This window comes from Tursiops truncatus, chromosome 6 (genome assembly GCF_011762595.2).
Source record: "Tursiops truncatus isolate mTurTru1 chromosome 6, mTurTru1.mat.Y, whole genome shotgun sequence".
In the NCBI taxonomy this organism is placed as follows: Eukaryota; Metazoa; Chordata; class Mammalia; order Artiodactyla; family Delphinidae; genus Tursiops; species Tursiops truncatus.
In genome coordinates this window covers 50,084,776-50,109,206 of record NC_047039.1, presented here as the reverse complement: position 1 = coordinate 50,109,206, position 24,431 = coordinate 50,084,776, and the positions used below count along the sequence as shown (strand labels likewise).

Genomic DNA, 24,431 nt, shown 5'->3' with positions numbered 1-24,431 from the left:
GTAATATTATTAGAATATTACTTTTCTTCTGCAGTGTTTCGTTTAAATGTTTTATTAGTCTTTCAGACACATTTTGAGAGATATTCCTGTTGGCCCAATAACACCTGGCATATTTCTGGCATCATTTGTCACTTCCCAATTCCTTGTTTGTTTCCCCCTTGATATATCAAGTCCATTTTCATTCCTATTTTGAAAAATGCAAAACAACCCCCATTTTTTTTTTAATGATGATGTAAGAGATTAAGTTTACATTTGTTTTTAGATCAGATGTAGAACAGGAAAAGACATTTATGTGAATATTTGATACTTGGAACAACTCACCTATATCTTAGAAAACTGAAAGACACACTCACAAACCTTTCATTTCTTTACAAGCACTTTAAAAAATCATCTCCCCGGTTTACATTATAAAGCGAATCCACAGAAAATTAGCATTAATGAAGTGTAACTTTTGATAGATTAAGAACCTATGCTTGAGAACAGTGCTAAAGCCAACCTATGCTCCTAGACTACAGTTAATAAATTTATCTCATACATTTAGTTCTAACTTGCATGGCAGTTCTGAAGACAGAAGGGATTTAGTCCGATCATTCAGATTAACCATCTACTGTAACTACCTGAACTGCCAGGAAAAGACCTCTCTACAGCTGTAGATGTAATCAATAATTACTGATTTGGGGGGTGGGGTGGGGGAGAGGTACAGGGCTACCTGAAACTGCAGTGCTGGGCCTGAAAGCTACTCTCACTTACACAGCTCCAGACGTTCATGTTCCTGGAACCAGCTGGATTTTTATATAAACTGTCTCATTTGTAACAGACAGTATTTTAGACATTGTTAACGTGGTTGGGACAAACTCCATTTACAGAGAGTAAGACTGAATGGGCTTTGACTGCTCCCCATGCTTTAGATCAGGCAAGTTTAAAATACTTCTCTTTTGTTAATGAACATCAAATCTATAGGTCCCTGTTCAGTTTCCAATAGAGTCCTTGCCTAGACTCCTCTCTTGCTTCACCTCCAACCCTAGTTTGCTCCTCTATTACGGCAAGAAAAACACTCAGGTGTATCATCTGCCTGATATTTCAGGGCCTTTCTTCCAATGTCAATAGTCCAATTACATATTAGGAGGTTGTAAAACTTTGCTGTACGTATTAGTGATGAAAGGAAATAGTTGTAAGAAATAGGGGCAGCAAAGGAAATGCTGACTACGCAAGAATAATATATGTAGTTGAAGGTTAGAAGGGGAAATGTTTCTCCCCAAATTTCTTGCGTCAACTTCAATAGTTTAACTGACTGAGCAATACGTCAGAACATTCCAGGTGAGAAAGAGCTTCTTTAAATGGCGTGTTCATTAATGAACTCACAATTTGATTGTACTATGGTAACACAAAACAAAACAACAACAGTTTAGAGGGCAGTGTTTCTACTAAAAACAAGGCACCTTACAAACTATCCAATTATAAATTCAGATGCAGCAACCACATTGACATTAAAATATTTATATAATCTGAAGTGCGATAACAGAATCTTTCATAAACACTAAGGAAAAAAAAGTCGCCTCTGCTTTACCAAACTAAGGAATGATCAAAACTAACAATGACTATCTCTCAAGGACTACATGTTAACTCCAGCACGAAAAACATACATATTTTAAATCACTGATTTGATCATTTTGATTTGACAGTTATTTAACAAAAATAGCCTCACTTCACATTGCGTTTAAAACATACTTTCGTCGATTTTAATTATAGCTATATTCAGGACAAAACAAATTAAGAGACTGTAGATTTGCTTTATTTTAGGTATATTTATTTATTTACTGATTGAACTATTCATTCATTTACTGAGAACTAGTTTATGATTCAAATATTTTTCTCTTCCTAAATAACTTTATACATCTGGCACATTTGGGAATTAAACTTTTCAGATCATCATCCTTTTCCTTTTTCATAATTTTACCCTTTTTGTACCTAAACATACAAACATTGGAACACCTCAGCTCCTTTTGTATATAAACACTTGAGCACTGGAATATCCATTTTGTATTTCTATGACTTCCAGAAGGTCTATTTGTTTTCAATTCAGATTTATATAGACTACAATTGTTCCTTAAGGGAATTATATATATTTAAACAATATGGTCTAAATAAATATTTTGAGTATGAGACTATTGTGGCTTCAAAGGAAGTTTTATTCTAAGTAACATTTTTGAAACGGCATAAAAGTTTGACATACTATTTATTCACAACAAAACAGAACCAATGTGATCACTTGCCAACTCACCCACACTTCAAAAAAATAAATTATCATAAAACTATCAAAGCCAGTTAAGCCTCAAAAACGTACACACTTTACAAGGAGAGAGCTGGGAAGAGCAGAGATGGTGAAGCTTTCATTTTGGTGAGCACATCCATTTCTTCACGTAGCTAGTATATGAGTACTTCCCGCCCACTGCCGGGCATTCATGACTACAGAAAATTCAGTGGCGATAACGAGGTGACAGAAAGGGGACACCAGGAAAAGAGAAGACAATTTGATCAGGATATTCCCACCTATAGATGCAGGACCCTTATGCAGGTCTGGCCAACTCAGGCTAGCAACCCCTCCACACCTCCAGGACCCCACTTCAGCAAGTGCCTGAAACTCTTTCCTCCATTTCAGTAGGATAAGCTTTTCCAACACCCAAAGAACAAGAACAAGTTTTCTTAAGCCTGCAACTTATTTAAAGTAATGATTCCTCTGCTTAGCTTTGCCATAGATTTCTTGAAAGAAAAATCCATGCACCCACCACCCACTGCTTCCACCTACATTTTAATTGTGCAATCTGGATTCTGCCCCACACAGTCCTGAAACTGCTGTCTCCAAGAGGAATGTTCTCATCACATCTGGTCCCCTTTTCTAGCCTCCTTGTTCTCCTAGACCCCGAGGGAACCTAAGGCACTAACTCTCCTTCATTCCTGGGCTGTAGAGACCAACTACCCTAGTTTATTGGCAGCAGCTTCTCACTCTCTCTCCACTGTAAATAAATACGGGTGTTTCCCACCACCGGGCTCTTTGTTCTTAGGCAATTTCATCCCCTCCTACAGCTTCAGATATCATCACTACGCAAAGCCCATCACTGTGGAGCCAAGTACTGTGTTAAGTGGCAGAAATGGATGGCAGAGTCCCTGTGCTCAAGGATTTGACAGTCAGAGCTCATGGGCAGTGGGTTCAGAGGAGAGACCCTAAGAACAGAAGGAAGCCCTTGAACAGGTTTGGGAAGCACCATTTCTCCCTCTTTATGCCTTGGTCTTTTCTTCTACCAAAGGTAGGATTTAAACATTTATCTACAACAGTAAACTATTACCTATTATCAATAATAGCTAGATTTACTGGATATGTGCCATTTTCCAGATACTGTGCTTAACACTTTACAAACATTAGCTCTCCCTCAGAAAATACCACGAGGTCAGTACTGTTATTCCCTTTATTTCACAAAGGAGGAAACTGAGATGCAGCTAATTCAGGACCTTGCCCTGAAGTCACAGGAATCCGATTCCAGGTCTGTGTGAGCTCTCCACCCACTCGCAGGCAGCCATGGGGCAGAGCCCCTCCGTCTGCCCCCCCCCCACTGTGTATTGTTAACTCCTGATCATCTTTCAAGCTTTCAACTCAAATATTACTTCCATTCCCCAGGGCAGCTGCCCCCAAGGGATCTTTCTGTCACAGCACTTATCACAGTTGTGAATATTATATTTATCTATACTTATTCATTTTATATATATATATATATATATATATATATATACACACACACACACACACACCCCTATATCTGTGTGACTATTTGATTAAAGTCTGCCTTCCCCTGTAGAATTTAAGCTCCTTGAAGGCAGAGTGACATATTGTTGGGCTTACAGTGTAAATATAATGGCAAATAATAGGTGCTTAAAAGGCACTTAAAGAATGCATGAGGGCTTCCCTGGTGGCGCAGTGGTTGAGAGTCCGCCTGCCGATGCAGGGGACGCGGGTTTGTGCCCCGGTCCAGGAAGATCCCACATACCGCGGAGCGGCTGGGCCCGTGAGCCATGGCCGCTGAGCCTGCACGTCCCGAGCTCCGCAACGGGAGAGGCCACAGCAGTGAGAGGCCCGCGTACCCCAAAAAAAAAAAAAAAAAAAAAAAAAAAAAAAAAGAAAGAATGCATGAGTCTTCCGAGCCTCTTTCCCATCTGTAAAATGATGGTAACAATAACATCACAGGAGTGTCAAAAGACTCAAATGAAATAATGAATATAAAGCATGTGGCACTGTGTCTAGTGATAGCAAAAGCTCAAAAGATGGAAAACATTTATGACCTCAAGAAACTTTCCACATATTACATTTGAATTATTTTCCCCTTATGATTCCCCCCAATGTATTTTTTCCAACACCTTGTAAAATGCTTAACACATATTTAGTCTTAATGAATAAATGAACTTTGACATATATGATGCCATATTCTTCATACTATAATCCTCTGAATTGGGCACGACAGGGATTATTATTTCTGTTTTAATACTGGGGTTCAAAAATGTTTATTTAGGTGTTACACGTCTCTTAAATGATAGGGTGGATTTCCCAATTACTAATCAGTTTATTTCCATTACCTGTAGAAAAAGAAGAGATACAGTTAAAACCAGTAAATTATGAATATTCATGTTCAAAAGTATGTCTAGAATTCATAAAGTAGACCAATTTAGTATAAAAATATTTAATCAAGGTTCAGTCAGTAACACTTATATTTGAATATTAAGTAAGAGTGCATTTGCTAGTATTCTGGATGAGTACCAAAGCCCTATTCAAATAACAGATTCTGTTATCACTAAAACTGAAGAGTCTTTAAACTTCATTATAGTCGTAGCTGGCTTGAACTCTGCAAGTTAATGTGAACTGAACATCAGTCTTCTCACCAAATGATATTTCTCAGAAAAGCACAGATTGTGGCTTCAGCTAATATTTAGCGTATATCACAAAAGAACTAGACACAAGGTTAATTAATACATCTCCTGTTAGCTGTTCCTTCTTTGGGAACACTTACAGAAGTTACCTATTAATACAAAACAACAAAAGGCAAAATAAGGCCATGGGGCATATAGAAACATAAGACATATTCTGAAGGAACAATCATAGAAAGAGAACCTTCCTTCCCAAAACCCCCCAAAATAAGACTAATTTCAGTTCTGGGTTTTGTCTTTCCACACAAAGAAAACTATGTGCCAGGAGATCCCCTCAAGTGTTCATTAACCTGGCCAAATATCCCATATATAACTAAAAATCCCTCTTAAATCCGCTTTCTCCTTATTCATTTCTGGGGAGGATACCAAGATTTACAACTTGGATTATGAAATTCTACTTGAATCATTTAAAAATGTTTAAGAGTTAAGAACATAACCTACACTAAAACTGAATTCCTGAAAAAGCCAATCATTAATAGAGCATCCATCTGTCCCACCAGCTTCTTCCAGAAACTTAGGTGGTACAATCTAGGTGTACAAATTAATGGGCTATAATGGTTATCAGTGACAAGGTTTGCCTTTCTTATTTTTTAACAAGAACAAATTTCTTAATAAAATGAATTTTCTACTTTGGAAATCACATGTAGGTGTGATAAATAGGTAAACTCAGCCAAACTTCCGTGAAGATCCAAAGTAGTCCATGTTATAATTAGCTATTACTAATTCATCTCTGCATATGTTATTCATCTCTGTACATACAGGTCCCAGAAGGAAAGGTATGTATGGTGCCAAAGGTCAAATAAACCTTTTTTATTAGGTAGGAAAACTGTCCTTCAAAGACTTCTGTCTTTAAAAAAATCTGGAAAATTATCCATAATGAATCTGGAAACTAATTCTTCTAGGATTGTCTCAGAATACACTGTAGTAATTACAAAGTAACAGCTACTAAGCATTATGGATGAAGAGAGTAATCTTATATGTGACCAGAAAAAGATGGACTGCCACACACATTTATACATCTTGTGTATAAAGTACCTAATGCCGTACTTCAAGCATTGCCACAGAGATTCTCAAGAACTCACATGATAGGAATGGTGATTTATTAAGTAAGGAAACAGCTCCCTGTATAATTTTCAGGACAGTTTTTCCTCTTCCATTTTCACATGGCTGATCCATAAAACGAATGCAAAAGCAACAACTTCCAAAAGAAGCACTCTGAGTTTTAGCTAAGACTTTGAAAATCTATATGATATTGCCTTTGTAGAAGAACAGTGTCTTAAATTTGCCTAAGTCAAGATGCAACTTGAGCAAAGAAAAAAATTTTTTTGGCATGGTGGATAACTTCTGAGCTTACTAGAAAACGACAAGAGAAATTTGCTTTTACGTGACTACAAAACACATACAGGCCGAAAGGAAAGGTACGTCCATATCCACCTGTTGTGCTGCCGGGTTTTACAATCAGGTATCAAAACAAGACGAGAAGATGTGAGTTGGATAGACATAGAACACTGAGACCCCTGGTTTTAAATATACTACAAAGAAGTTTTATAACAACCTAAAAAGTCTTATCTAACTCTGACTCTGAGACTATTAATATAAACCTATAGTTGCAGTAAGGTGGGTATGTTTTCTGTATTTATGTAAGGAAATGTACAGATCTGAGTTTGGACAGTGTTCACAGAATTCACAAGAAGTGATTATCAGTGATTATAGAGTGTAGAGTAAAAGTAAAGGGCTCACAGAGTATTAAACTGCAATGTAAATGCCACTACTCGTAATAGTAACAGCAGCAAATGAGAAGCAATGAAATTACTGTCTGCTTAACCAAACCGCTTAAAAATTCACACAGTGGGGGCTTCCCTGGTGGCACAGTGGTTGAGAGTCTGCCTGCCGATGCAGGGGACGCGGGTTCGTGCCCCGGTCCGGGAAGATCCCACATGCCGTGGAGCGGCTGGGCCCGTGAGCCATGGGCGCTGAGCCTGCGTGTCTAGAGCCTGTGCTCCGCAACGGGAGAGGCCACAACAGTGAGAGGCCCGCATACCGTAAAAAAAAAAAAAAAAAATCACACAATGGGCCAGCAAAAGTATATATCTTAGTTTGTGGTAAGATAAATTAGAAATTGAAAAATGTATTAACCTTTCTATAAAAGGTTCCTTAAAATGTGTCTAATTGTTTTTTAATGTCATATGAAGAAATAGCAACCTGATAAAAGTGATCATTTTGTTGTACTTATGTGCTCTGAAATTTCTTGATGTCTTTTCATCAATCCGATCTTGCGGCTGAGTCGGAAGATTTGAAAAGACATGGTCAGTCCAGACTCACTACGAGGTCCAGATGCCACTGATACAAACAGTGGACAACAAGGTCAAGACAGAAAGCTGGGCAATTCAAAAATGGCCAGACTCCAACAAGACATCGTAAGAACAACGTTACTGACCAAGGAAATATTATCTTCACGATAGCACATACAAAATACCTGAAAGAGATTCACTGTGAAAAGGTAGCCTTTAAACATCAGTTACTGCTAAAAATCAGAAGACTTAAAACCTCATTTTAATTTTCTCCTGAAAGGTGTTATTCTCTATCCCACCCCCTCACCTGGCAAATGGATAAACAAAGTATGGTATATTTACATAGTGGAATATTATCTGGCTAATAAAAAGGAATGAACTCTTGATATTACTACAATATGGATGAACCTTGAAAATATTATGCTAAGTTAAAGAAGCCAGACACAAGAGATCCTAAATTATATAAGTCTATTCATAGGAAATGTGCAGAACACAGAAATCTGTAAAGATAGGGAGTAGTTAGTGGTTTCTTTTTGAGGTGATGAAAATGTTCCGGAAATGACTGTGATGATGGTTGTGTATAACCGTGAATATACTAAAATCCATTGAATTGTACACTTTAAATGGGTAGAGTGTATGATACGTGAACTCCATCTCAATAAAGCTGCTTAAAAGTGAGGAGGGCAAACCTACTACATTCACCTAATTTCTTTTAACGGTGTTAAAACATTTAATTCATAAGATATTATTCCCCCGGGGACACAATGTAGCATAATATCCTTTTTTAACTTAGTAGGTCTTCAGTATACAAATGCTAAATGAGTGGTTAAACAGAAGGCAAAGCAACTAAATTTCACTGCTGCTTAAATCTGAAAATTCCTTCTACTTTGAAAATATTAAAACCTAGTATGTCCATTTGAAAATGACAATGACTTTTAAATCCACTGCCATTTATCTATCAGGAAAATCCAGGAAATCCTTACATCCTTCAACAAATTTGGGGTGAGGAGGCCTCTCAGTTATAATGTTCATCAAGATACTAGAAAAACTCAAAGAGAATTGTTTAAAATTGACAATAGGGCTTCCCTGGTGGCGCAGTGGTTGGGAGTCCGCCTGCCGATTCAGGGGACACAGGTTCGTGTCCCGGTCCGGGAAGATCCCATGTGCCGCAGAGCGGCTGGGCCCATGAGCCATGGCCGCTGAGCCTGCGCGTCCGGAGCCTGTGCTCCGCAACGGGAGAGGGCACAACAGTGAGAGGGCCCGCGTACCGCAAAAAAAAAAAAAAAATGACAATGGTGAATTCTGTCATGTACACTAGTAAAAGTATTCCTCAATTTACTGTGATGAAAAAATTACCTCCACAAAAGTCAAGAAACAAATATGGTTTAAGGGGAGCGGTCAAAGAGAGAAACCATATACTTCTGAGTAGATGTTCATATATGAATGTGAATGTCTCTGTGACTATGTGTGAATATATAAATACAAACAGGGAGAAAGGGACATACACAGAGGCACATAAATTTTCACAGACACGGATCCAACGAGCATCTGTAGTCATTAGCTTACGACCACAACCGACTATCAGTCGACACGAGGAAGACCCCATTTAAATAATTTAGGAGTTCAGAGTAAAAATCAACAGCGGGATATAGCCAATTATATGAAGAAAATACCCTTGCTTCTATGGCATCAAAGCCTATGCAGGCTTTGGAGTGCATGTGTTATGCTTTTTCCCCCCAATTAAATTAGGCCTATGGTAATAAAAGCTATTTTGTTAGGCAATTAGTAATATTAGAGAAACAGGAAATGAAAAGGCATTTCAATTTGGGCAGAAACATTTTATTTTCTTACCTAACAGTTAACAATTAAGATATTCCACTTACTGCCTGTACTTACAAATTTTACAGACTACTTAGGCAGCTGTGATAACATAATGAGAAAAGAAACACTCTTCCCATGAACACACACCTATCGTCTAATTGAAAATAAGGGATTAGCTCACTGTAAAAAAAGAAGCACATTTTCACTAAGCTCAGTCTACATTTACCAGAATACATAACTTTGTATAAGGAGCCAAAGCACCTCTGATATCATATGAATGATAAGCAATACTCATCTCATTTCACCTTAATGTTGAATCAGCAATTCTGTATTCCATTGATATACATTTTACTCCTTTTCACTAAGGCAATTTGAAAGGTGGTAATGTGACTACATTTCCCCGTGGCATTCATGACAACAATTACTTACATAATATGATAGGGAAGGCATTAATAAGGAAGGGATTTGGAATGAGATGCAAGGAGATTTATAAACCTTTCAGCACTTTACGAAGAAATACTCCTCATTAGGCAAGAAGTAAGACAAGATGAAGCCTAAGTTCTGGTTATTTCACGGAAGCAGCTTCCATCCTGGGAAGAATGGTTTGAACGGCTGTCCCCTACTTTGGTGACCGAGCAGAGAGGTGCAGGAGTAACCCAAGACTTGTCCAAAGGTGTGCCAAATGTAAGGCATCACTCTGAATCGGGGCCACCTCCCCTTCCCAGACAGCACGGGAAGGACCCCTTTAAGGAAGGAGTGCCTCTCAATCCTTCTCATTAAAAGGAGCCAGCCACATTATTTCAAATGCCAAAGCACAGTAATCAATCCATTTACCAAGCAAGAGCATAAGGTGGGTGACCTTTTAACTGAATTTACTCTAGGTTTGTGAAAAGAATTTATCCCAGTGAAGCAACAAGGGAGACAGGTCGTTGCATTTTCGAACGTATCATTTCAAATGACAGCTCTGATTGCCCAGGCCAATTGACGTAGCCTTTGTGAGACTTAACAACATCCCACGACGGACGGTGCCATGAAGCTTGCATAATACTTCAAATACATTCTTGTATTTAATCATCAAAATCCCCCAAATTAGAGATTTTTCAAACAGCCGAAAAATGAGGCTGTGAGATGTCCTTAAATGGCCACAGCTGGTAATCCAGGACTCGCTCCACCCGGCCTGGGCGGGAGAGGCAAGGAGCTGAATAATCCCCCTTGCTACTCTCCTCCACAGTGAGATTTCCTCAGATATTCTTCCAGTTCCAAGAGCAGTTTGAGACTGAAGAGGAGATGTGGAAGAAACTACACACAAAGGGAGAGGCGTGGGGGAAGGCTTTAAAGCAACTTAAAAAGATGAGGTAAAATGCTAAGTAAGCAGTTAACTATTTACACTAGGATTTTCTATGAACAAAGTGGCACATTTTTAGACAGAGAAAGCGACTCTCAACAGCTTTCTATGGAGTCTATCAATCGTTACATTAAAAAAGGCCAAAATCTGAAAAAAGTGAGGCAAGGATTTGCCAAAAACACTGATTAATTTTACACCATCTTGCTTCTACCTTGTCTTGGGATTGTCCATTAATAGAATATCTCAATAAACATTTTAATACTGTCCATCGTTCATGTGTCTGTGCATCGTAACTATGCCTGATTAAGAAAGAATATGTTTCTTTGCCCAAGAGCAGATATCACCTCAGGAGTCATACCTATTACAAATAATAATAATGATATGATGAACAGTCTACAGTGCCCTCTTATACGTTATTTATGTTAGGTCATAGAATCCCCAGGGGTCTGTGCTGAGACCTGGACTGGCTTCATTAGAGCATCATATAAATCACTAAAGGCACATCTTGATCTTACCCCTGGCTAGAGTCGCTGGAATTTTTCAAGTGGAACCTCTCAGGTGAAAACATTTTTTAAAAACACAATGTTATCATTTCTTCTAAAACGTGGGTTTCTCGAATTGAATCCGTTACATTCAGATGTTCATAGAAATCCCACAAATTTCTATGGACTCTATAAGCATCTGAGGGTAACAGGTGCCCTAGAGTGTTGCAAAAAACATTATTCTCTTTTTAAGGATTAAAGGACAAAGAGAGACATATAGAGAAAGACAGCAAGAAACACATCATCCAGCTGCTAACAAATGCTTTGACATCACTGAGCAAATGGGGAGACTAATGCAATGGCTGTCAGGAACTCTGAGCTAACTCTTGAAAATTCAGAAATAAATACAAAGCTTGTGGAAAAAAAGGGAGTCTTCCAGAACAATGTTAATGTCATCTTGGGCATGAGGACTGGGTTCATACGTGTGTCAGCTGAATCAACATAATGGGCTATAACAGCTTCGAAGCAGCTAATATGGTCCATTGGGTCAATAATCCATGAACTAAGAAGGATTTACTTGATAGACTATAAATGGTTCATAAGAACTCAAGAATCACTCCATCAGATCAAAAATCCAATTTTCACATGGTGCCTTTCTATGAATTAGCCAAAAGATAGTAATAGCTCTAAAAGACTTCAAGGTCTATCAGTTAAAAATTTACTTTTAAAGAACAGTGTCGAGGAGGGAGAATTAAATGCCTCGCTTTCTTTTTGGTGAACCAACCTATTTTAAAGGGAAAAAATATACTTTATGACGGAAAGCTAATATACAACAGGGGATGTTCAAGGGGCTTTTCACATCTTCCTCTGGGCACCTGAATGTACGGATCCAAAGAAATGACATGCAGGCATATACATTCTCTCCTCTCTCTCTCTTTGATATGTCTCCACATACATACAGATACTACCACTACGTAGCAATAAATTACAAACAATATTTCTAGGATAGCAATATTTAAAAATAAAGATTTATATTTTATTTTTGTTTCTGTACACGGTTTATATTTGTGGGTCTGCTGTGTGAGGCCTGCAGAGACATTTGAGACAGCACATGGATATCAGTAAACTCTTTCATCCTCACGTATGGAAAAGCAGGCCAAAGAAAGTATAAAAGGTAAACAGTAAGAACTGCACCACATTTTCAGCATTTAAGAGAGAGAGAGAGACAGAGAGAAGAGGGTTGGTCCACAGGTTGGCTAAAGCTTATACAGCCAGTGTTTACAGATAACTGCAACTTCTTTTCACTCTAGACTGCAGAGAAATACTAGCCTCTATCCCGTGTTTGTGAATTTCATTACATATTCACACAATGTGATAGTGGCTGCAGACTAATTTTTTTAATGTAAGCCCATCTATGTGAATAATTGTATTTACTAAGTTCATGGCAATGAAGAAAAGCGGAGGAAAATGTTCCAGAAATATAAAAGGCTGTAATTAGAATTCTTAACAAGAATGAATTCCTTTACTAGGGAAGAAAATGTGATCTATCACCTCTCTCTCAAAATGCTATTAGCCTCTCTTCATCATAAGAATAACAAGAAGGAATCTTTTCTTTTGCTTTTTATAAGAGTAACACTGAATGAAATAATAAATGTTTTTACATCAAAGTATATTAGCTATTGACATAAGCTCGGTCCTCTTAACTTTCACACAAGGGAAAGAAAAATTCCAATAATTCTGAAATAGACAGATAAAACTTTTCTCTGTGGCTATGGCCATGTACTATTATACGTAACTGCTTATTTTTAAAAAGAGCCTTATTGGTGCTCTCTGAAGGATTTTCTTTTATACATAGCTTTATCCTATAATTTTGTCCCTGTTGGGCATGCTGCCTAAATTTAAACACAAACAGTCAAGCAATGAAGAAACATTAACACATTTACTGTGAACAAAAACTCCCAGTTGTACAGTGAAATTTTAATACATTTCAACTTATCTCTTTTACTAATGGGGAGAGTACAAACCCTGCAGGAATTCGCTCTGCAAACTGGTAATTACAGTAGACTCACTTTTTTTATAATGCATATGTATAGCCAGACACAAAAAACCCTGGCTGCCCTTTTGATGTAGGTTACAATAGGAATGTTTTAAAAATTATGAAAATCTACAGCAATTCTAAAGGAATGCATTATTTCATGGAAAACTGTCCTTTAACTCTGTATATAGACACAAATAGACACATACTTAGATATCCGCTTTACACACCAGAAGGCACAATCTTTATCAGTATGTACTTTTATGTCATTTTCCCCGTAATCTTGTACAGAATAAACCCACTCCTTTTTGTACAAAGCTGGATGTGACTTTGAGTATCATAATTTATCTCTTACATAAAGATGACGTTCTTTCATTCTATGCCTGGTCTTCCTGTTTTGTCCTTTCTAGTTTTGGGGATTTAAATCTGTATTTTGAGATCTCATAGAACCACTTCATTAAGGATTACTTAATGATTCCAAACCAATCCTTAAGGATTACTTAAGGATTCCAAACCAATAAGTTATCTCTCAGTATAAGCAGATGTGCCCCTTGACCACAAAGACCCTATGTACATACCTGCAGAGAACAAGAACCATACACTGTAATATTCATAATAATAGTAGCACAGACAGTTGACAGAAATGAGGTAAAATCTGTTACTATTCACATCACTTGCTAGACACTTTACATTTCTCTGTCAAATGTTTGGTTCTGTAACAACTTTAAAAGAAACTGAAATCTGATAGAATGTTAACAGGCTATCAAAGTATAATTTACATTAAACTCGTATTTCTAAGTATTGGCATACGGGTAGCGGGGGTGGAAATGAAAGCAGAAAAACCTTCCAAGTGGACATAACTTTTGAAATGCTTTGTGAATTTCAAAAACAAAAAAAATGAAGTTGCTAAAATGTTTATCTGTGACTGAGAAGCATCTACAAATTCCAGAGATATCTATCTGAAAATTATAAAATTCAGGTACAACATAAAACATACAGCATGTGCTACCAAAACAGGCAAGGTGCTGTACAGAAGTCATTTCCTGGTCACCCAACTTCTCTGCCAGTGGTCACTGGCAGATCCACTCACTGCTAAGAGAAGATATATTTTAGATACACATGCTAGAAAAAAGTATCTTATGCTAAGGACACACATGCCTAGCTCTTCTTCTAGGCAATGCTACTAACAGTCTAACCTTAGGTCTCCCTGTCATTACAAAAAAGAATGCTTTCTTCTGTGACATCCCCACCTCTCTGCTCCCAAAGGCTGCTTATGTGATAGTGTGCCTGAAACCGAAACAAGAAAACCAGATCCATCATAGTTCAAGCGCAGGCAATGTATATAATCCTCGGGCAACACTACTGCTTCCACTGGCAATGAAATGACACGTTTCTCATTTTTTAAAAAAAGCCCAACACCAAGATAGATGAGAGAGAGAGAGAGAGAGAGAGAGAGAGAGAGAGAGAGAGAGATTCTTTCCTTAAAGTCAGTTTTTGCAGCTGCCCCTTTTCTTCCTTGATCCAAGTGTTATGAAAAATATCAAGTACGTTGTGGCTTTAACATGAACAAATTAACAGAAGTACACCTCAAGGACAGCTACGTGTAAAACGTGAGCCTCTGCAAAATCCATTCACACTATATAAACACAACTGAACATTAAAGAGCAACACCTTTAAAATGCATATGGTCCATCACAGACAAAGCGTTCATGCTTTCATCTGCTAAGTCTGTTACTCCAAAGACTGTGATAGAAGTTGTGAACTATAAACAAACATAACATCTGCTCCATCCTCGTGGAGTTTTGAAAGCCAGGTGATCAGGGACATGAGTTAACGTCAACCATCTTCGAGTAATTTGAAGGGTTAAATCATAACTCATGTGCTATCGTTATTTACAACTTTCTAAGGGTCAAAAGGAAAGAAGCAGAAATTCAATATTCTGATTCCCTTGCTGCAAGGCACAGCAACGGCTTTGAATGAAAGCCTACAGATGCAGCCCTTCATGACAAAACACACACACCCTTCCAACACCTTCTCCAAATGAATGGGTCTCTCAGTTTGTCTTTCAGTAAAGGGAAAAAGTAAAGGTTGAGGAGGTCAATTTGAATTCCCTGCACAGGCTGATGAAATCCTCCTAACCCGCTTTCCTGCTCTGGAAAGCAATGAAATTGTTGGACTATTAGAGAAGCCTGTCTAGTAGTAAGTAATACATGAAAAACAGGCAATGTGTTAGGATAAGCTTAACACTTTGATACATTTGACTTCTTCTTCAGTGATTTAGAGGGTCATTTCTTTATGTTGTGGTGCTTCCACCTCTTCAATACAAGTACCATTAGACAAGTCAATATATTACTGGATGGCCGGATGATTGAATACACACAAATTACTTTGTCAGTCTACAAATATGATAAAGGAAGACAGCAGCAACCAAAGTTTCACTGCATTTATCACTCATCCACATTCAGAACCCTGATATAAAAGAGATCTATACCTAGCCTATATTATATATTATCCAAGAGGGACCCTAAATAGATGGCCACAGACCACAGATATCGCTATTCATGAAACTGGACATCAGTGCCAGAAACAAAACCAAAAAGAGTACAAGTTAGATTTATGCAAAGTACCTCATGACTGTTTCCTATACTATTTGAACGATTAGCAGGTCCCATTTGGGTGGACCATAAATAGATCAGGAAGGAACAATTCAATACGATTTCACTGAAACATTATTTGAATATCCAAAGAACTGGCAGTGAACATGTTTTAAAATTTTGTTTGTTCACATCCAGTATATATGAGGCTATTATTTTAATTGTAAAATATGTTACCTGTGTTCAAATTAACACCGAGGCATAGCTGCCAGATTGTATGCCTCAGATATAAGTAGGAGGGACAGAATTTTCAGTGGGTGTCTATCGGCACGGTATTATTTTCTTTTAGACTGCTCTACAGACAGATTCGGCTTTTTACCTCTGAATCACAAATTAACAAATTTTAGAGTCAGCCTACCTAATGCTTATCTAGCCATATTCTAGTTGCCAAAGCATCATTTTTAATATTTATCTCCATGAAAAATATTTTAGATTCTGTGTGTCCATTTACTGAAATGGAGCTTTTCCCCCAAATTAATCTAATTATTAACTTCTAAAAGTCAATGACAAGGGTGGGGAGGGTGGAAATCCTCAGGTGTCTAAACTAGTATGAGGTGGGAGTATTACATAAGCTACTAAAGCTAGTTTGTGTGTATCAGAAACTTGAGGCTCTCTGCACACAGGTGTCAGGTATGTTAATTACCTTTTTGTCTCATAAAATAAAACATATAAAGAACAAGGGTGAGAAATACAAAACGTGTGCTAAGGATGCCTCCAATGTGAAGCTGCTTCTTGTTTGAATTTGGAGTCAGGGAAAGCAGTGCTGGTGCCTTTTTTCTTTTATGATTTAGACATCTTAGCTAGAGCAAGATGAGTCTGCACACTGAAAGTGAGATTTATCAGTGAGCTGAGGAAACCAAGTTTCTTAGCACAATTTCATCTCCTTTTGCTAAGGGCCCAATGCTTCCACTTTTAAAAACAAAGCAAACCAAAACCTTCACCTATTAAATACAAAAGAGAACTGGTCTGCCTCAGAATCATCTGTGGCACTACAGAAGCACCACTGCCCTGGACCAACACACTCGAATGAACCCATTAGAATCTCAAGTGTACTTGCAGAGGGGGTGACGCCTCACATTTTGCTCCCAGGTGCCCCAGTGGCCTCATCAGTGTCTCAGCCTGTAATTGTTAATTTCACCGCAGTGCCTGTAAGAGGCATGGAACAGTGTTGAGAACAAAACAAATGGACATAAATGCGAGAAGATGCTCTGTTTGAAGGACTTCAGGGGTGAAGGGAAATCCCAAACTTGTTTCACATCCCCTTGGACACCGGGAGGGAAGGAAGCCATTTCCTGAGGATGGCCTCAGGAGCTTTTCCAACCTTAGAAAGCAGAGCCTCTCCCAGGGAGCTGTGGGCCAAGCCAACTGCTGAAGCAAGATCCCAGGACAGACTCCTGAGCCTGAAGCTGATGAAGAAGGGAAGAGGAAGCTGGGAGGCCTGGGGTCTGGGTAGCTCAATGGCTCTCCGTTTTCATTTTAAATGGATGCTGGGAAGAGACATAAATGATTATTAATATGACTAATCAATTCCCCTAGGAATTCCCTTCCTCCCTTAAAGCCACCTCTCACCAATTTTTCAATATGCACTTAAGCAAGCAGAGTTTGCCTACACCTGGCAGTAACTGCTGTCACACTTTCCTACCTATGGAAGTCAGGTAATACCTGTACCTTTTAAAAGGTAATACACAGGAGAGTGCCTGGCACAGTCCTTCCAACACAGCTGCTTCGTAATGCTTCTCTTCCTTTCCTAGTTCCTGCCCTTGTATGTAATCATCAAAGTATGGAGGCTACATGCAGCAATAGAGTTTTAACATACTTAAAAATTTCTAAGGACAGGGTGCTCATCTCTGCTTTCTTCTTTTCTTCTTGCCTTCCCAAACCCCTTGCAGCAACTCAATCCTTCACTCCAGGCCCTTATGAATACAAAAGAGGTTCTCCTCCTAATTTATGGTAATTGTAAGTGAATTAGGCCAAACAGCTCCCAAACTGATTTTTGAAAGACTGATATGCCCTCTTCTGGCTTCTTATTTAAGAAAAAAAAGAAAACAAAAATGTTAGTTTATTAGATGCATAAAAGAGTGGTCTGTTTATCTGCTGTATTTATTACTAATAATTTTAATGACTTAATAGAGATTTTCTCAGGCAAGTGATAATATCTGGAGGTCCCAATATTATGGAAGGTGAGGACACCTTTCAATAACAAGACACTCAGCCAGGGGGCTGGCTTTCAACAAATTTTTCCCCAAGTCAATTAACGAGGCTGAAGAGGATATAAACTGCATGAACAGGGATCAGAAAAGGAACATCAAAATATGTGTACCCACTAGCAGAATCTAAGAAAAAGTCCTCCCCTCGATGCCACACGTCCCACAGTGCACCCCACTGGATGCCCACGCAGGCCTGCTTTCACAACTCGGGCTGACAGCAATGCCAATTAGTGTCAGTCGTGATGGGGTTTTAGCAACACGGCCCTCTGTCTTAGAGGAAGTGGGCTGCAACCACCAACTTACTGTACAGAGGCAACCTAACAACCCATTAGGTGGAAATGACTTTTCAGCCACTTCCTCCAGGGACTGCATCAGAAACTGATGGCTTAGACAGATGGGAACATTTTTACATTTCTGTATTAACTGCATCCAGGAAGGTGGATTTTTATCATGTAATGCTGCCCAGTCCTCATTGCATCCAGTCTCCTCTATTTACTCCTTCACTCCCTATAACAGAATGGCATATAACGTTACCTAATAAAACCATGGACTACATTTCCTAGGAATAGAGGGAACCATCTCACCATGTGTGTTCAGAGTACGCTGTGGGTCATCCACTGAAACTTTTGGGCATCACTGAAAACAAAAAAATTCATTACCGGAATACTGCTCTGGAGTAGCATTTTGTGTTTTGAAAAGATGTTGATGCTTACCGTTTATGCCTCTCATTGTTAAGCTGGTATTAGATTTGGTTAAATCTCTCAAGAAGCAAAAGCAATCCTACTCCTGAGTCCAGGAAAGGATGGTCAGCCCTGCAAACAGGAATGCTCACACCTTTGTTGTGATGTGAAGGCTGGGCTGTAATCCAGCCTTACATCCATGTGCGAGTGTCGCTGTAGTACTAAAAACAAAATTTACTTCCACTCAGAGGACCTGATAGAATACTAATGCACAAGAAAATGTGCAGTTAGTTGAAATTCAAATGTTCTTATTCTTTAAGACACGAATTTAAAAACAAACATAGGTTTATTAACTGTTACCCATGTAAATACTTGTAAACATTTAACAACCAGGTGTGTCCTAACTAATTCACTCAAAAAAAGGTCATATTCTTTTTTTCATGTGCAAAAATCACTTGGTTGAAGAGTATCATTTTAAAACATTAAGCATTTGTGTGTATAAACATTATTAATCAGCAATAGCGGATCTCAAATGCCTTCATAATAAATATAGCCAGCAATCAAGATGGCTTTTTGATCCAAGATGCTTCGGTTTAGACAGAACTAAAAGGGTACCGGAGGAGGGAAGTACTATGAAATCTGGCAATAACATGTGGTTTCTCAGTAGTATTTTAATTTTAGGGGCGCTTCACTGCCAACATCCCAAATCTCCTGTTAGTATTCCTGCTTATAACCTCAGCTGACTTTATTAATGAATTGAGAGATGTAGATTTTTCTTTAAAGTTTTTCTGTTTAGGTTTTCTTAAGAACCTTTCTCTCAAGCTCCCTCTTACAAATTAGATGTCTTTTAAAACACCTAGTATGGACTATTCTGTCATAGTCCTGATTATAACACAAATAGAAATTTCATATAAATGGCCAATTTTTTCTTTGCTCGAATCAAATATAAAGAGATATAAAGGTATAGAAACTCTAGTAAATAAAAGTTTCTATGAGTTTATGTACTAAATAAAATCTTACATGATATTAAAGTTTTGAGTTTTACTTGATTTGGATATTGGCAAGACAGTCAATTCTTTTTATCTTTTTTTTTTTTTGCGGTACGCGGGCCTCTCACTGCTGTGGCCTCTCCCGTTGCGGAGCACAGGCTCCAGACGCGCAGGCTCAGCGGCCACGGCTCACGGGCCCAGCCGCTCCGCGGCACGTGGGAACCTCCCGGACCGGGGCACGAACCCGTGTCCCCTGCATCGGCAGGCGGACTCTCAACCACAGCGCCACCAGGGAAGCCCAACTCTTTTTATCTTGTTCAAATTAGTTCATAATTTTAAAAACATTAACCATTTTCCTGCTTATTCAAGAGAAATATAACCTATTACAAAGCAAATATCCAGGCACTATCTTAATTAGAACACTTCTCTGTTTCTCAGTCTCTCAGGCTCTCTCTTTCTCTCTCTGAACGTTGTATGTACATGGAGATTTAAAAAAAACATTTTATAGAAGAGCAGCAATACTCTTAATATTCATTACATTCCAACACTTCTTAATTTTATGAAAGAAACACTGAACTACTATGTTTATTTTTTAAAAGCTGCGTGACATGATTTGAATTCAAAGCAAAATTCATAAAGCTTTCTTTAAATATAAATCCTTTTCAATTAAACAGATCTTGTAAGATAGTGGTGATGATAGTGCAGCATGTGACTATTAAAAGCCACTGAGTTATACACTTTAAGTGGTGAATTTTATGTTATGTGGATTTTAGCTCAATTTAAAAAACAGACCTTGTAAAACAAAAGAAAAATACTTCTGGATGTCAATCTGCTTTTGCGTTTGTTTAATTAAACTAATAAGGTTACTGAACCAAACAAATCCCCCCATTCTTAGGAATTATAAAAAATAGACTGAATTTTTTTAAATGGACATATCTCCTTCAAATAGACTTCATATAATGTCCTCTCATACATGTCAAAGAACAAATCATTATTACTATTTTTTTTTTAAAGCACACTTAAACTACAATTGCTGTCTTTAAAACACACTGAAATAGGCTGCGTCAGTACAAGGAGCAGCTAATTCCCTAGAAAAAAATGCATAAGGAGAACGGTGAGAGGAAATATCCTACTTTAAGATATAGTCTTTTTAAGAATATATTCTTATTTTCTCTACATATTTCATATCCTGTCTGGAGAGTTAGATAATAATACTGGCCAACACTTCTTACACACGTCGAATATAGCAACTATTGCTCTAAACACTCTACGCAGAAATATTCATTCAACCTTGACAGGTACCCTATTAGAAGGGTATCACACCATTGTTAGCTCTAATTTACAGGTTAAAAAAAAGAAAAAAAGCACAGAGACATACGCTAACTTTCCCAGATCCAGCCAGGGTCTCACTCCCACAAGGCTAGTCCACTACCAGGCTCTAACCGACTAGACTTTACTGCTTCGAAGTTGTGAAACTTTCATTTATGTCCCATGACTATCGTGAAGTAACAAGGGCTACATAATTTTTTCCCCTTATTTAACATTTAAGATGGACTGAATTAAAGTTTTTCTTATTGCCAGAGAAAGAATCCACAGTGGGAATTTCAGAAAATATGAAATGGGAGAATATGACAGTACCAATGTAGACTGCAGCCATGAAAACTAGTACTTTTAGAATTCAGAGTACACATTGATATACTTAAGTGAAATTTAATAAGGACTTATTCCAACCTTTCAAGAACTATCTTTCTGAAAATTAGCCATTTAGAAGACTCGCTCACAGAATGGCAGTAAGGACTTACAATTCAATGATTAGCAAGTTTTGGGTCCTAAGTAAAAGAATTATTTATAAACTGTAAGAATTATTTATAAACTAGTTTACATATGCATTTAAAACAGTGAATAAAGAAATGTGCAGAGGATGAAAGTTTGAGAGAAATGGGAAAATAATTTTTTAAAGGGATTAGCTTTAAATAAAAAAGGAAAAAAATCACTATAGCAGAGACAATGCAGGTGAATTCGAGGGAAGAATAAAATAGGTATTCAATTTAAAAAAGAGGATTCACTTTGATATAAGTAATGTGAAACCTCAGAGAAAGAAAAGCTGGAGAAAACAAGGAGAGATGGAGACAATGATAAAGGAATGTAGAGGAAAGCGGGTGGTGACCCCATGAGATGCCATCAAAAGAAACAGGTCCAGTCCACACTCGTAAACTTGGTCACAACCATCTCAACTTTGGTAGGTGGTTCAGGTCTAAACACAGGGAGCAGTGATACAGGTTATACTGAGTGGTGAGGAAACAATCTTATTATTTTCTTAGTGAATACATTTTCCAAGCAAAAAATAAAATGGTGTTTCTACATGGTTATCCTACATTACCAGTCTTATTAAAAACCATGCACAGAGAACTTAGAAACTCTACTTGAACATAGCAGAGTGTGCTAATGTGCTCCTGTATGTTACACAGATGCTTTCATTATCAGATGAGGTTCTTTTTAAGACTTCTTGAAATCACAGGCAATGTTTTCCTACCTGCCCGAGACCGTTCAGACTTTCAGATGGAAAGCCCCTTAATGTTCTAGTCACAAGCTCTACTGATCCAGTGTATAAATTAACAAAAACGGACACTTTTTAAAAAAAGAAAGTAAAAAGAAGAAAAGAAGTTTGGCTCCCATGAAAGTTCAGTGTGTAAGCACGGTTTTTAATAAGTCGGACAGGGTTCCTAGGACCGCCAACTTAATCTTATGACTATTATCTACTCCCTGGTTTCCAAAAGCCCCATCGTGGGATCAGCAGTCATACTGCCAGTAGCGACCACAAAGCACTGTTTCTAGCGAGCGAAAACTTCAAGAAACTTGAGGCAACTAGTTCACACGAGGGAAAGGCAGGCGAGAGAGGGGTGGGAAGCCTACCATTAACTAAATCTTATCTACCATTTCCCATGCACGGAAAAAGGTTCCTTAAAGGTACTCCCCACTTACTGTGTGGCCTTCTGCAAGTTACTGATCCTCTCTGAGCCCCCCAATTCTTCATGGGTATTGAAGAAATACAATAACAACTAAATGATACTATTATTTACAGAGGGTTTTTATATTCATTAGAGATCATCTGTTTGAAGAGCCTTGCACTGTGGAAGACACAGCAAGGGGTAAAAGAAACCAATTATCATGACTAGTAATCCTTATCTTACACAAAATAAGCATGGAAAGAAATTATATTTCTGATATAAATAATATATGGCTTCCAGACATACAGTTTATACATTTATATATGCCCTCACCACTCAATACAGAAATTAGCTAGTGGAATCAAAAGAGAATCTGACAGAGGGAGGGAGTCAGGAGACCTAAAACACTGCGGTACTGCTTGCAGACCTGGCCCTTCTAGCAGGTTCACTTGAATGAGATGAAGATCAAACTTTGCTTCACCTTCTTCTTCCATGACATGCATAAGTTGGAATAAGTTTCAAATGTCTTCAAAGCTCTAGGTATATGTATTTTATAATAAGGAACTTGCTTTATGTACTTATACTTCCTAAATATCATACCTCTCTAACCTAAGTTCAGTCTCCTGAACAGGAAAGGACCTTGGGGCTTTTGTGAGTCTCTCTGGTGCCTAGAACACAGCCCTATGAAAGGAAGATGTTTAACAGGCGGTTTGAAGCAAGGCTGTTGGATGTACAAGTCTTGGCTGACTCTGATCATCAATTGGCTGGAGAAAACGCCACTCCAGGGGGGTCTTCCAGAGCCAAAGAGCTTTTATAGTAAAAGTTTCAGACACGAAATCGTTAGTTCAACAGATATTTTCTGAGTGCCTACTCTGTGCCAGGAACTGCAGATAAAGATACTGTAAGAGGGTATAAAGACACTTAGCCTTCAAAGTAAGTAAATAAGCAACTTCGAATGGACTGGGAGTGAACGCACGGGGCAATGATGCACAGAGAGAGCATCCACAACAACCCAGTCTTACGGAGAAAGAGACAGCTTCACTGAGGAGACACTGAAGGAGGGGGACCTGAAGGTCCAACAGGAAAGCATGCTTGAGCTGCTCCAAAACAAAACATTTGGAACTCAACTGGAAGCCCAGCTAAATAGGAGGATATAAAAATAGTGCACAGTCCGTGTATATTCTGCTAAGAACAGACTGAACTTTATTCTTACATCTTTAGAGAAATGGGGAGATGTCTCCTGGACTTCATTTCCTTGTGCCACAGGCGGTATGTATACACAGCACGTGGCTGTGAACTACTGAGGCCCGTGGACTGCAGAGTCACACCAAGGAAGGCACCTTACGGCATTTTAGCCACTAAGCATATTTCCATTCTGCTTCTTCATGCAACCTAATCTGAAGGTAGGTCTCTTCTGTAGGCCTCCCAGAAAGATGGGTATTTTTTTTCTTCTTCACAGCAGTGTTCCCTGTTACCCTCCCTCTCCATTAAGTCTTGAATCCCGTATCTGGTCTTCCTTCTCGTCTGACCTTTCCTCTGGTTCCCCAGGACTTTTGTCTCTCACTGTCCTCAGTCTTGACTGAATTGAGAGATAGAAAAGATAGATGTGGCTCTGTTTTGTTCTTAATGTTCTCTGCTTCCCGCTCAGCTGTTGAAGATGTCCTTTCTCTGAGGATCACAAGCTCTTAAGAAGATGAGTCGGGACTTCCCTGGTGCCACAGTGGTTAAGAATCTGCCTGCCAATGCAGGGGACACGGGTTCGAGCCCTGGTCCGGGAAGATCCCACATGCCACGGAGCAACTAAGCCCATGCGCCACAACTACTGAGCCCGCGTGCCTAGAGCCCGTGCTCTGCAGCAAGAGAAGCCACCGCAATGAGAAGCCCGAGCACCAACAAAGAGTAGCCCCCGCTCGCCGCAACTAGAGAAAGCCTGCATGCAGCAACGAAGACCCAACACGGCCAAAAATAAATAAAATAAAATAAAATAAAATAAAGAAGATGAGTCACC

General features: G+C 38.6%; 1 protein-coding gene across 21 annotated transcripts in view; it reads right to left on the bottom strand.

The window, feature by feature from the left end:
• Window positions 1-24,431, bottom strand: part of BNC2 (basonuclin zinc finger protein 2) — a 428,775-nt gene that overhangs the window by 157,575 nt on the left and 246,769 nt on the right. The gene's annotated exons all lie outside the window — the stretch shown is intronic.